Below are 12765 nucleotides of genomic sequence, written 5' to 3'. Positions count from 1 at the left end.
ATTGCATTAACTAAGGCGTTCTCACTGAGTCCACAAGTGTCCACTGAAGATTGTGACCAAGAAATGAGCCAACCTAGCTTCTTTCTTTCAGAACCTACTTTTCTTGTTTTCATTTCAAACATGCCGTAAGCCTAATATAGATGTACTGAGATCGGGCAACAAGAGGTACTTGCCCTCCGCATGCCGGGATCATAAACGCATGATTTGGACCGGCTCGATAAGGTATTACGTGAGCTTTTAGGGCTGGGGAGAAGGTCCTTTTGGTCTGGAGATGGAAGTTGATGACGCGAGGTACTAGTCATTTTGAGTAAAAGGAGCGCTCACTTTTGGCGCCTCTTCTTGGCAGTCGAGTATGCAAACCCCCTTTCCTCATGGAAAACCTTACTCTAAGATCAACCAGGTAAACTTGATCTTTCTATTCTTATTCAGAACCCACCCCAGATTAATCAACAAATGAGCATTGAAGGTAGGGACTCACTTGACCTTTGGGGAGAAGGGAGGTTACTTGCTCATTAGGGGGATGGGGGAAACTTCTGCTCCAACGGCTGCTTTTGTTGGTTAGAAATACTTCCTTTAGTCTATTCTTCTTTCTTCCGGGGTTCTGAAGGAAATGCATTGTGTTGTAATGCAAGCTCTGCAAATGCGCTGAAGATGAAGAAGCTGTACGACGATAATGACTTGAAATACACAATCTTGGATGTTATCAACAGACGGACAAATGGAAAAAGAGCTGGTTTATACGTGGAACGGATCTTAAGTTCTTTCGGCTTCACTGACAGTCGACACAGCCACAACAAGCGGCAAGGCATGGAAATAAGTGAATGAGCCTTGGGCGTATGAACGATAATAAATTAGCTGCCTTTAGGAGTCGGGGAGCTTACTTGCTAGCTCACCTATAGCTTCTTTGGGGTAGAAGGGCTAATTCAGTCTATTGGGCCCTATAGGATCTCTAGACTCTATTGAGTCAGTGTTACCCTCTTCTCCCGTCTTTTTCACTAGAGGTTGACATGAGTATGAAGTAGAAAACGTGTTCCTTTGATTCAATAAAGTAGAAGATCCAATTGGTATTTCCCGCGGTCAAAATGACTCCTTGTGGTCTCTTAGATCCTTGTACGGTCTCTTTGGCCTCAATTGAGTCAGCTTACCTGCTCTATAGAGGTTCTGAAAGAAACGAAGATCGGGCTCCCCCGGCAGTCATAATAAGTGTGTCTTTCTTAGGCGCAACCAACGTTGAGGATATGGAGGCTTGGTGTTCTCTAAGAATGAATTTTCTTTTATTGTTTTGGAGATACATATCTTTAGTTGAGGTATCCTAAATGAGCCCTTAAAGTGGCAGAAGTAGCCAGCCATTAAGTAGGTTTAGTCAGTTCACTAGGAAGAAGTAAACCACTCACCCCCAACTTTATAATGGGCCGGTGGAAGACAGAAACGTCTATTTTCCAAGAAGCAAGCGAGGGAATTCCCTGTTGTTACAAAAGAGAGCTAAACAAGTCAATGCGCATCGTGGAACTATATTATATGTCCCTAGGCCGGATCAAGCATCGAGGTTGCTTCAGAAGCAAGTAAAGGCTCAAGGCAAGCTCAGGTCACCAGAAAGTGGGCATCAGAAATAGGCATTTTTTCTATTTCTAAGCACTCAATAAATGCCACTTTCAATAGTAAAGGGTTATTCACATGCACCGATCAGAACCGTACTTAACTTACCAATCAGAATGCCGTGGTGGAACCGTAGGGACCGCAAGGTGAAAGCATTACTTTGATTCAACTGATCGGTCTGTCTACGCCCTTCGTGGAGCATACAGTTCTCCCGAAAAAGACTTGTTAGAGAAAAAGGGGCTATTACGTATCAAGGTTTGGAAGAGATATATACTAGAAGTGACTCCTTGGCATAAGCACTAAGTGAGTTACTCCTTAATCTTCTGATCAATCCGAACCTTCTAACTCCTCCTATCTTGTAGCTGTTTTTGCCAGATCTGATTGAAGTAGGTGAATCAAAAGATATCTCAGACAGGCAAAGTCATTCTATGAGCACTTGTGCCACTTTGTGAAGTTTGATAACTAATTCGAGTTGAGATGAAATGGATCATGGAAGAAGACATATCTGATGAATAAATGATTCAATCCCCTCCCACCCGCACAGTTCCTCTATTGAAGGGGTTCCACTTCTTCTATGTGAGGGGGGCGTACGTAAGAGCGGAACCTAGATAGAACGCGGAAGTTATTTTGAGATATTTGGCATGACATACTTTTGAATATTACTATTTTGAGCATGGTTTTGAGATATGTATATATTCTATTTTCTGAGAAATTATACAGGTTTTACGGTGAGGGGTTACTACATCTGATAAATGAAATGATTTTGAAAAGCTTTGTTTTTGCCGACTCACACTTTCTGTTTTGCACCCCTCCAGGTTTTAGGTAGGAGTGTTCGTTGGTGGCTTGCGAGGATTTGACGGAGGTTCTGACAGATTATCACCAATGTAGGATCACCTTTGGGTGTTGTATAATTAGTATTCATCATGCTGGACTGCACTTATGCTACTTATGCTCTGGTTGTGCAATCACACTTAATATCGCATGTGCACCTTATCTTATCTAGTGCTCTAGTTGGTTTGGTTTTTTGTTTATTCGCATTCCTTATATTAATATTGCTTCCGAACTATGCACATGGCTACGTCACCCTCACATGACGGCCATCATGCCTCGATCTAGGTCGGGGTGTGTCATTTAAGATGTCGGTTTAGTGATTTTTCAATATTTATTGGAATTTAAATATTTTTAGGTTAAAATATTCATAAAATTAAATTAGGATAGTCTACATAATATTTTTTTTCAAGTTACTTTAAGAAAAAAAAATATCCTAAATTTATTCTTTAATAACCATGGACTAAAAATTTAACCCAAAAAGGGTTGGAGGAAAAACTGTTTCTGAGTTAAAAATTTCGGTAAATTACACAAAACTACCTCAACTATAAGTCGAACCACAATCTCATACCTTATTTTTAAAGATTACAATGTCATACCTCATCTTACGAATTTATTACAATGTCAGACATCCGTCAGTTTTTTTGTTAATTCTCTGTTACAGATGACGTAACTTGAGGCGGGGCCTACTCCCTAGCCTAATTGAATTAAAAATTAATTATATATTAAAAATAAAAATAAAACCATTTAAATATTTTACTCTTCTTCCTCACCTGTCTTCCCTTACATTCCTTCATCACCAAAACCAAAACCCATTTCCTCATTGACGCCCTCACCTGACAATCATCATCTTCGATGCCAAGGAGGCCGGCGATGGCTTCACCCACAGCTCCTAGAGCTAGTCCCTATTCATGTACAACACCCATACCCGTCAGCATCCTTTAGAACCAAGCTGGTCCCTGTTCATGTGCAACGTGGTTCGCCACAACGACGGTGTTGGTTACGCACAAGGCATTGGACCCAATTTTCGAAAGAGCAATGCTTTGGTGGGTCCCTGGTGGATGACAGAGGTGGCGCCAAAGATGACACAGTTGTATAAGGTGGAGCCAAAGTCAGCCCTCTATTGAGCATAATTCCGTCGTCGATGCCTAGCTCGTCGCTAGGAAGCTCGATCCAGAGGAATCGAATCTCATTGTAATTCTTCAAGACTTGGTTCGGTGAGTGGTGGGTGACGTTGGATTGGTCGATGATGTTGTTGTCGGCGGCAAAGGAATCTGGGTCATCAACAGATAGGTCATTGACGTCATCGATCTCGTTGATGATGAGGGAATCGGAGAGGTAATCGAAGTGGTCGTCGTTGATGGAAAGTAGGGTTTCGGGAAGACATGGCATATTGCAGGTTGCAAATATGGATTTTAGAGAGAAAGGGGGATTGGGGGAAGAATTGGTGGTAGGAGGAGAAATATCCATATGGGTTATTAGGCTTCTTGTTCTATCATTTTACGATTCCTAGAGGAGAGAGGTTGGTGAAGGAAGGTTGGGGAGATAGGTGAGGAAGGTTTGGGGGGGAAGGGGTGGATCCCACAGTTTTATATAAAAATATTTAAAAGATTTTATTTTTAATTTTTTGATATTTAATTATTTTTTAATTCAGTTGGGTTAGGGAGTGGACCCTGCCTCAAGCCACGTCAGCACTTAACAAAGAAGTTAACAGAAAAAATGATGGAGGTCTGAAATTGCAACAAATTTGTAAGATGAGGTATGACATTGTAATCTTAAAAAATGAGGTATGACATTGTAATCTTTAAAAGATGAGGTATGAGATTGTGGTTAGATCCAACGTTGAGGTAATTTTGTGTAATTTACTCTAAAAATTTTGGACTTTAATCCAAGAGTTAAAGTGGTCTTACCGTCTTCCCCAACCCGTCTCTACCACTTCCTCATCACATCAGTCGCCATGGCTCACTTGTCACCGCCAGCACCAGGATTCCAATGAACTGGATTTTAGTGGGAACCTCAGTCCCTATCTTTCTCACCTCCGCCATGATTTCCTCACTCACAGCCCACTCCCCAAAACTCATTCTTCCTATTCTCCAACTTGTCCAACCCCTCATCGCTTTGCCTCTGGGCTGCCCTAATTAAATTGGTGCGGGTCTTGTTTTGGGCTTTCGTAGAGCTTTTGAGGTGCATAAGCCTTAGCCTCTCGAGAAGCAATGAGTGCTACAGGGGTTGGGTATCTTCATCTTGAATTCAGTCGTACCCGCGGGTCTGGCGATGGCCATTATGGCTGTGGCAATGCAAAGAGGCCTAAACCTAAAACTTAGTAGGTTTTGGCAGTCTTAGAGACGGGTTGGGGAAAATGGTAGAGACTAGAGAGGTTGGTGAGCAGTTATATCATTTTTTTCCTTTTTGTTAAGTTTAGATTATTATAAGGGTAACAAGGGAAGAAAATAATTTCTATTTTCAAAACATTAAACTTTTGGTTTTAAGTATAAGTAGAGTCCACGTGTCAAAAGTTAAGTGGGAAAGGCAAAAGGATAAGGTAAATGGAGAAGGCAATTAGCATGTCCATTTTTTAAAAAATTTCGTAAGAAAACAAACTTTATATTAACTAACTTGAAACAATTACAGACCATATGTGGATGCTGAAATGAACATCCTCTAAAAACTTAGCACACCATACTAAAAAAAAAATTGCGTCCACTAACCCAGTGGAAAGCTTGTATTTAAATAGTACTTTCCATGCGTACACTCACAGCCCATTGCCGAGCCTGCATGCAGGAAACTTTGGACGAAATGGGGAAAGATTCATGTTGGAAAAAAGGTGGTTTATGCCACCCATTTGCCCTCCCCCTCATTTTGTTATGTTTGGTGACTTTCTTTGTAGGGTGGCTGTGGATGTGGTTCTTGGTAGATTGATCTTGTTGAACACTCTCAGATCTAATTTTTTGTCTAGGGTGATGGCTTCCCTCAGGGACAAGGCGACTGAGGCTGTGAATTAGTTTTTGCAGCTTCAGTTTAGGTTTTTTTGTTGTTGTTTGTCTTTGCTGCCTACGGGCTTAAGTGACACACCCTGACCAAGATCGAGACATGCTGGCCGTCACGTGAGGATGGCGTAGTCATGTGCACAGTGCGAAAGTAATAGAGATATAAGGAATTACGAATAAACAAAAACCAAATCAACTAGAGTACTAGATAGGATAAGGTGCAAGTGTGAGATTAAGTGTGAAATACACAACCAGAGCATAAATAGCCTAAGTGCAATCAAGCAGGACAAGTACTAATTATACAACCCCCAAGGGTGTTCCTACGTTTATGATGTTCTGTCAGAACCACCATCGAAATCCCCGTGAGCCACTACAGCACTTCTACCTAAAACCTGGAGGGGCGCAAAACAAAAAGTGTGAGTGGGCAAAAACAAAGCTTTTCAAAATCATTTCATTTTTCAAAAGTTTTAACTCCTCGCCGTAAAACCTATATAATTTCCCAGAAAAATAATAATATATGCTATATCCAAAATCATGCTTAGGATGAAAATCCATAGAAATATACCATGCCAAAGTATCTCAATAAAATGCTATAAGTAATCCAGTTAAAATATATCAATGCTAGATATCATACCAGCCAAATCCTCCTAAATTAATCTGCACGGCTGAGTCTATAGCTCATAATCAATCTCAATCATATCAACTCCTGCACATGAGTCAAAACCACATAAAGTGGTCTATACGACAAGACTAGGTGTAAAATAAATATGCTTTAGTGTTACAATCATGTGAAGACTGTGCAAATGATCGGGGGTGACCTATGAGTCGGAATCACCTAAAGTGGTATGTACAACAAGCATGTGCACCTAAATTGGATCCAAGGTGAGCATATGGTGCGGGAGGTGAACATCATGTGAATGATTGTTCCCTAACTTTGGGCGGGAGCACTAACATCGGGGTGCAGATTTATGAGCTCTCAATGCATCACATCATCTCTCGCATAACTAAAGCAATCTCATATATTTAATTTATGAACTTACCTGGCGATTACCTGTGCGTCCACAACACCAATCTTAAATATATGCAACTACTAATGCATAAATAAAATAGACAGATACTTTGCATGGCATTTCAAAACGTATAATCATTCAAATTCATTTTCTAGGAAAAAATCTCAAGTATATAGGTATATACGGAAAACCAAAAGCCCACTCACTGATATGTCAAAGGGTCGTAGGCCCCGAGCCTCGATTGATGACGCTCATCCTCAGGATAGGTCTCACCTATATGCGAAATAACTAAATAAACGTTATTCAAAGCACATATACAAAACTAGGAAATAACTTCTCATACATTGCTCAAATGGGGTATTTGAATATACCACCATGACCTACTCAACCTTAGGAACATCCCTATATTTTTAGAAAAAATTTCCGACCACCCAGGCGCCTTCACGTGCCGGTTAAGGCACGGCCAGAAGTGCTGCTCAAGTGCAGGTACTTGCCTGGCACACCAAACGGATTCCCTAACGGTGTTAGGGAATATTCCGTTAAATATAAGCATAGACCGTTAATTATACCTGACGTTGTTAATTGCCGTTAGGAATATTCCGTCAAAGTTGACGGAATATTCGTCTTCTTCTCTGGCGAGTCACTGGATTCCGTTGTCGTCGCCGGAAACTGAGAAAAAAAAATTCTAAACTTCATATCTTCTTCATTTCTCAACCAAAATTCATGAAACTTAAACCAAAATGAAGCTTGGGACAAAAGGAACAAGTTCTTACCACTTAAGAGTCCTAAAACCCATGGGAAGTCGTCGGAAAACCCTTCGATATTCCGATCACTCCTGCAACTCGCCAAACCTAAGCTTCCCGACGTCCAAATCACTCCAAAGTTACTCCTCGAGCTTCGTGAAGATGTTTTAAGACTTCCTATGACCTTAAAACTCGCTGAAAGGTCCACATTTACGACTGCATGAACAATGCTCATGATCGGGGTTCTCTGGTTCTTGGATTTTCGAGGTTTCACGTCCAACAAATGGCATGGATGAGCTCCTAGACTTGCAAGGAACACAAAGACCACTTCCCTAGCTTTGATCCGTGACTGGAAGTGAAGGTTTGAAGTTTGTCCGTACAATTGTACTGAAATGGAAAGAAGTCCAACAGAGGGAAGAGAGAGATAGAGTCAACTGGGTGTGTGTGTGTGGTCCTAGTTTGGGCTACCAACCAAAACAAACAAAAGCTTAAGTTCTAATTGGGTCCAAAAACTTAGGAACTTAACATATTGGTCTACCTCTAAAATCATGTAACACACAACACACCTCAACGTTCAAGGGCAAAATAGACATTTCACACTAACGACAAAATAATTCAGGACGGGCTGTGACATTAAGTTTGTGTGGGCCTTCCGTTATATCTTGAGTTGCAGCTCTCCTTTTGCTTGGGCCTTTTTACTCTTTTTTCTCACTTTGCTTTGTATGGATTTGGACGATCTATAACATTTGTAATTTTCCCTTTATCTTTGATGAAGTTTGTTTCCTGACCTAGAAAACAAAGGTAAGATTTTACTATCTCATTAGTAGTTGGTATGCATTAAAAACTTGGCCTCTTTCTTTTAAAAATATGCATGATACATCTTCTGAAAAATAATGGATAGTGATTTCAATATATCATTTTTTTATCTTGCGCACACTTTATTAATTACTTTAATTTTCCAATAATGCTCAGGAAACTAGAAGAGTGTGTATGAGGTAAGAAATAGTGTGAAAATTATTTTCCAAAATAAATAGTAGTTGCTGGAGGGTGGGGAGGAGAATACAGTTTTGGGAACAATATACAAGGTCTAGATGGTGGACTGGTGGTATGAGACTGTTTTTGGTCACTCCCCTAACCCACGATAATCATTATTTTTCCCTTAAAAACGTGTCACGTCGTCTATATAACTGGCCAATGGCCATGACTTAAATGCATTTATTTAAGGACTTAGATTGTCTGCCCTCCCATTTCGGTGCCCTCCTTGTGCTCTTCTGTTTTGTGTGGTCACGGTTAAGCTACGTCAATATTTTATATTATTTTTTTATAAAAATAATAAAACAAAAGGAAATAGTAATATAAAATGTTGACGTGGCTTAACCATGACCACAAAAACAGGAAAGCATGGGAAGGGCACCAAAATTAGAGGGCAGACAATCTAAGTCCTTTATTTAAATTCTTATGAAAAGAATAACAATTAAGAAACTTACCATTCATTCCTTCAAAAATATAAGAACACTATTTCACGTCTATGAGAACGACGAAACCTTTCGCCCCTTTCCCTCCCCAGAAAACCCCAAATCGCAATCGCCATAGCCGCCGGCTTCTTGCCATGGCTTGGGGTCGGTGGCAGTCCACCTTATCTCCCTCTAGCTTCTCTTTCCGTCCTCCTTTAGCCTTCGTTCTCCTCCTATTCACTCCGCTGCCCCATTTCCCCATCTGTCAGCATTCAATAGGTTTTCATTTCTCCTTCCCCGTTCTTCTCTCCCACCATTTTGTGTATAGCTGTCCCATGGCTTCGCGTCTCCTATCCAGATTCTTAAGGTCCATTTCTTGATTTGGGATTGATTCAGGATTAGGTTTGGATTGGGTCTGTTGGTGGGTTAGAGCCATTTCCGTTTTTCTGATTCAGAGTAATGATACGCTCATCGACTAGGTGCCACCTTCTGCACCCAAATCTGTTGCACAGCCACTTGCGCCGAGCAAACGTTGTGTTGCAATATGTAAATGGCCATCGCTTCCGATTAATTCTTATGAAAATTAAAAAATGGCACATAGACTTGCTTAGATGTCTGCTTAGACAGTAGTCTAAGCGCCCATCTAGCTGTCAGACCAGTCTAGGCGTTCGTTTAGGTCGCAACTTTTATTTTGATAGAAAATTGATAGCTTTCATTTTGCTTCCATTTATTTTTTTAATAAATTGTAAGAGACTTGTTGAGTACTATGTATACACATTATATGCTTATTCCCTATGTTTTTATTATGTTCTAATACTTTATAATTTATATGTCATTCTATTTTTCAATTTATATCGTTCAATGTAATTATGTATTTTTAAGTATAAGTAGATACTTATTTATATGATATATAATAAATTTACTTAAATCCGTCTAATCCGCTTAGGAGATAGGCCTCAACGTGTCGCCCGACTAGCGCCTAGCGTCTTTTAGAACCTTGGTTTGGTTTAGCTTAAGTTAGTTCTGTTATCTTGCATAGCGAATGTTGTGGCCGTGCTGCAACGATGGATGGATATGGTTTTTTGCATTGAGCGATATGTTATGTGGTTTCATCTACCTACAATGATTTTATATGTTCTTGCTTCCGCAAAGACTTTATGTACCTTTGCTATTTGACGGTGACCTTTTGTAGTTGTCAATACAAGCCTATTATATCTATTGTTTTGTGACAGTTTTGTATGGTTGGCGTGTAAAAAATATATCCGGTCAACTGAACAGTTGGTTGAATTATTATCGTCTTTCTCTTCCTCTTTCTCAGCTACAGCAAAAGTTAGTTTTTTTCTCCTAGTATTCGATCAGTTATTATTTTTCTTCCTATCTGTTGGTGTCGCAGTTGGGTTGATGCAATGGCATCAATATCTCTTGCTTTAAATTTTGGACGCACAAGTTTCATCATTCAATTTCTTTATTTTTTCTCTGCTAATTAGTTCTCATTTTTCTTCCCTCTGTTGGTGTAGAAGGAGATTTATTCTCTTAGAAAAATGTTGGAGTAGTACTCTAGCCGAGAAGAGAGCTGCACGGTGTAATAAAGTAAAGTAAGAGGAGTATATAAGTCAGGCTACTTGTGGAAATGGATTGAGACATTTTGTCGAACAATTAGAGAGTAAATTTGAAGGCAGAATCAGAACTCCAAGGGGTTGAGTGTGTGTTTCCACCTTTCTCTAACTCAAAATGCTCTTCATCGGGCAGTTTTGTTGGGTTGAAATTTGGAACCCTATGTTTGTTTAACATCAGAGTTGTTGTAAGGTTACAACGATTGTGGGTCGGCTGTTCTAACAACTTATGCTAATATTATTGTGTTCCCTCTGTGGTTGTTTGTTATGAGATCTTGTGTCTTGGTGTGTTGTGGATGGTGATTATTTTGTGTCAAAATGGCACACTCTAAACCGCCCATTCATGAGGAATTTGTGGACTCTTTCCCTTAACTTTGAGGATAGTCTGATTTGGATGAAAGACTTGTCCAATCAGTCCATCTGGGGGGTCTCTTTGTTACGGATCAGGAGCCATCCCAGATTGTTGTGAAAGAGGTGCTATGAAACTTGTGATGGAAGATGGGCAACATTAAGGTATCTCGTGCGAAAGTCAATGTGTATTCCATCGAAGTGGGTGACAAGAAAGTGGCGAGAAAATTACTCGAGGGCAACCCATGGTTCATCAAAAGCGCCCCCTTCACTGTTAAATTACGGCCATTGTATCAGTCGCTGGACGAAATCTTCGAATGGTGTTTTCGTACAAGCTGCTTCATTCGTTTTCCAGGAAGTCTTATCCCCTGTGCAAATCAAAGCGTTAACAGCCAGAGTTCGTCTCGAGTTGGTGATAGAAAGGGATGTTCAAAACATCGTTTTTTGAAATTGATTCGCTTCAAGTCATCTCCGCATTGAATTCTTCCTCTGCTAATTTGTCTGCTATCGGGCCAATCATTGAGGACGCAAAGATCTTTATGCATATGACCGCTGAAGTTTCTGCTGACCATGTTCGCCAGCATGCCAACTGTAGCTCATAGGATAGCTAGCAGACACGGCAGTTTTTGACACGATACAAAAATAATGGATTCTCAACGGGTATATACGCAAGTAACACGTGGGTAACCCGTTAAGAAAAAAATTATTTTGATAATTTTAAAGTTTATTTACTAAAAGATTTATAATAAAATACAATAGCCATATTAATATATACTCTATATTAAATATATAGTTTTGTATTATTATTCTATATAAGTTAAAAAAAAAAATAATCATTATTTATTTTTATTATGAGAGTTCCTTATTATCATTACTAAGATAAATTTTACTTAACATGTTGTTGTGCAAAATTAAAATAACATTTTTTATTTGAGGGCAAAATTAATAAATTAATAATAATTATTGTAGAAGTGTAAAAAATGTGAAAAAAATAAAAAATAAATATATACAATCACTCGTAGTGACCAGCTTTACAACTTTCATGAAGGGGATAGCTTTGAAATCCAACACTATAATTCATAAACCTTAAATTTATATTTAACCGTCGATTGTTATTTACGCTTTATTCTTCTTACAGAATTTCATTTTTAAAATTTCCTCTTTTGAAAACATGAACGGTTCAGATCTTTGATATCATTTTTCGATATTTACAGTTAACTAAAATATGAGTTGATATCATATAGTTTGTAGAAACTTTATAAACATCAAGCAATATTTTCACTAACTGTAAAAATTTGAATATAATATCAACGATCCAAACCGTTCATCTTCCTGCATCCTCTAATAGATCATGTTTTCAAAAAAGAAAATTTGAAAAAAAAAAAAATTGATGAGAACAATGAAGCGTAAATGTGAACAACAATTAACGGTTAAATTTTGATCTATGATTTATATGATTATAGTGACTAATTTTGAAGTTAAGCTCTTCATGAAAGTTGTAAAGATTGTCATTAAGAGCGTTTATATATATTTTTCTATATTTTTTACACTTCTACATTAATTAAAAAACTATTAAAGACTACTTAAATAACAGCTGTAAGATAAATGAGAGTAAATATGTACCATTGGATTCTATTTCACTTATATTATTATAACTTTTTTGGACGAAAAAACCCCTTCTCTATTCTAATATTTTCCAATTTTACCACTTGATCAAAACAAAAGCCTTAATCCCTTTCTCTCTCCCCACTCTCGTAACCCTCTCTCTCAATCCCGCTGTCTGTTTTCCTAGCCCTTCTCTCCCGCCATATGTTCCATGTCACAGCCCGTCCCAAACATATAATTTTCGACGATGTAAAATGACAGTTTTATCCTTGGACGAGAAATTTTAGTGTGTATGCTGACATATTGAGATTTTGAGTTTATTGTGAGGTCTTGAGGATTGTGACCACGTGGACCACACACACACCACACTCACTCCATCTCTCTTCCTTCCCGTGCCCTTGTCTCTCTCGGACTCACTCTCTCTCTCTTCTTCCTCGTACTGACCAAGCTCGAAGTGGGCATTCCAATTGCAGATCGAAGATTCTAAGGGCACCATTGCATTCTTCGTGCCATTTCAAGTTGGTTGGTACCCATTTCAGGTAAGGATTCATTAGAAATCTCAAGAACCCGAAACTTATTTC

Source organism: Malus domestica, chromosome 06 (genome assembly GCF_042453785.1).
Source record: "Malus domestica chromosome 06, GDT2T_hap1".
Lineage (NCBI taxonomy): Eukaryota > Viridiplantae > Streptophyta > Magnoliopsida > Rosales > Rosaceae > Malus > Malus domestica.
Note: the sequence above shows the minus strand (reverse complement) of the source record.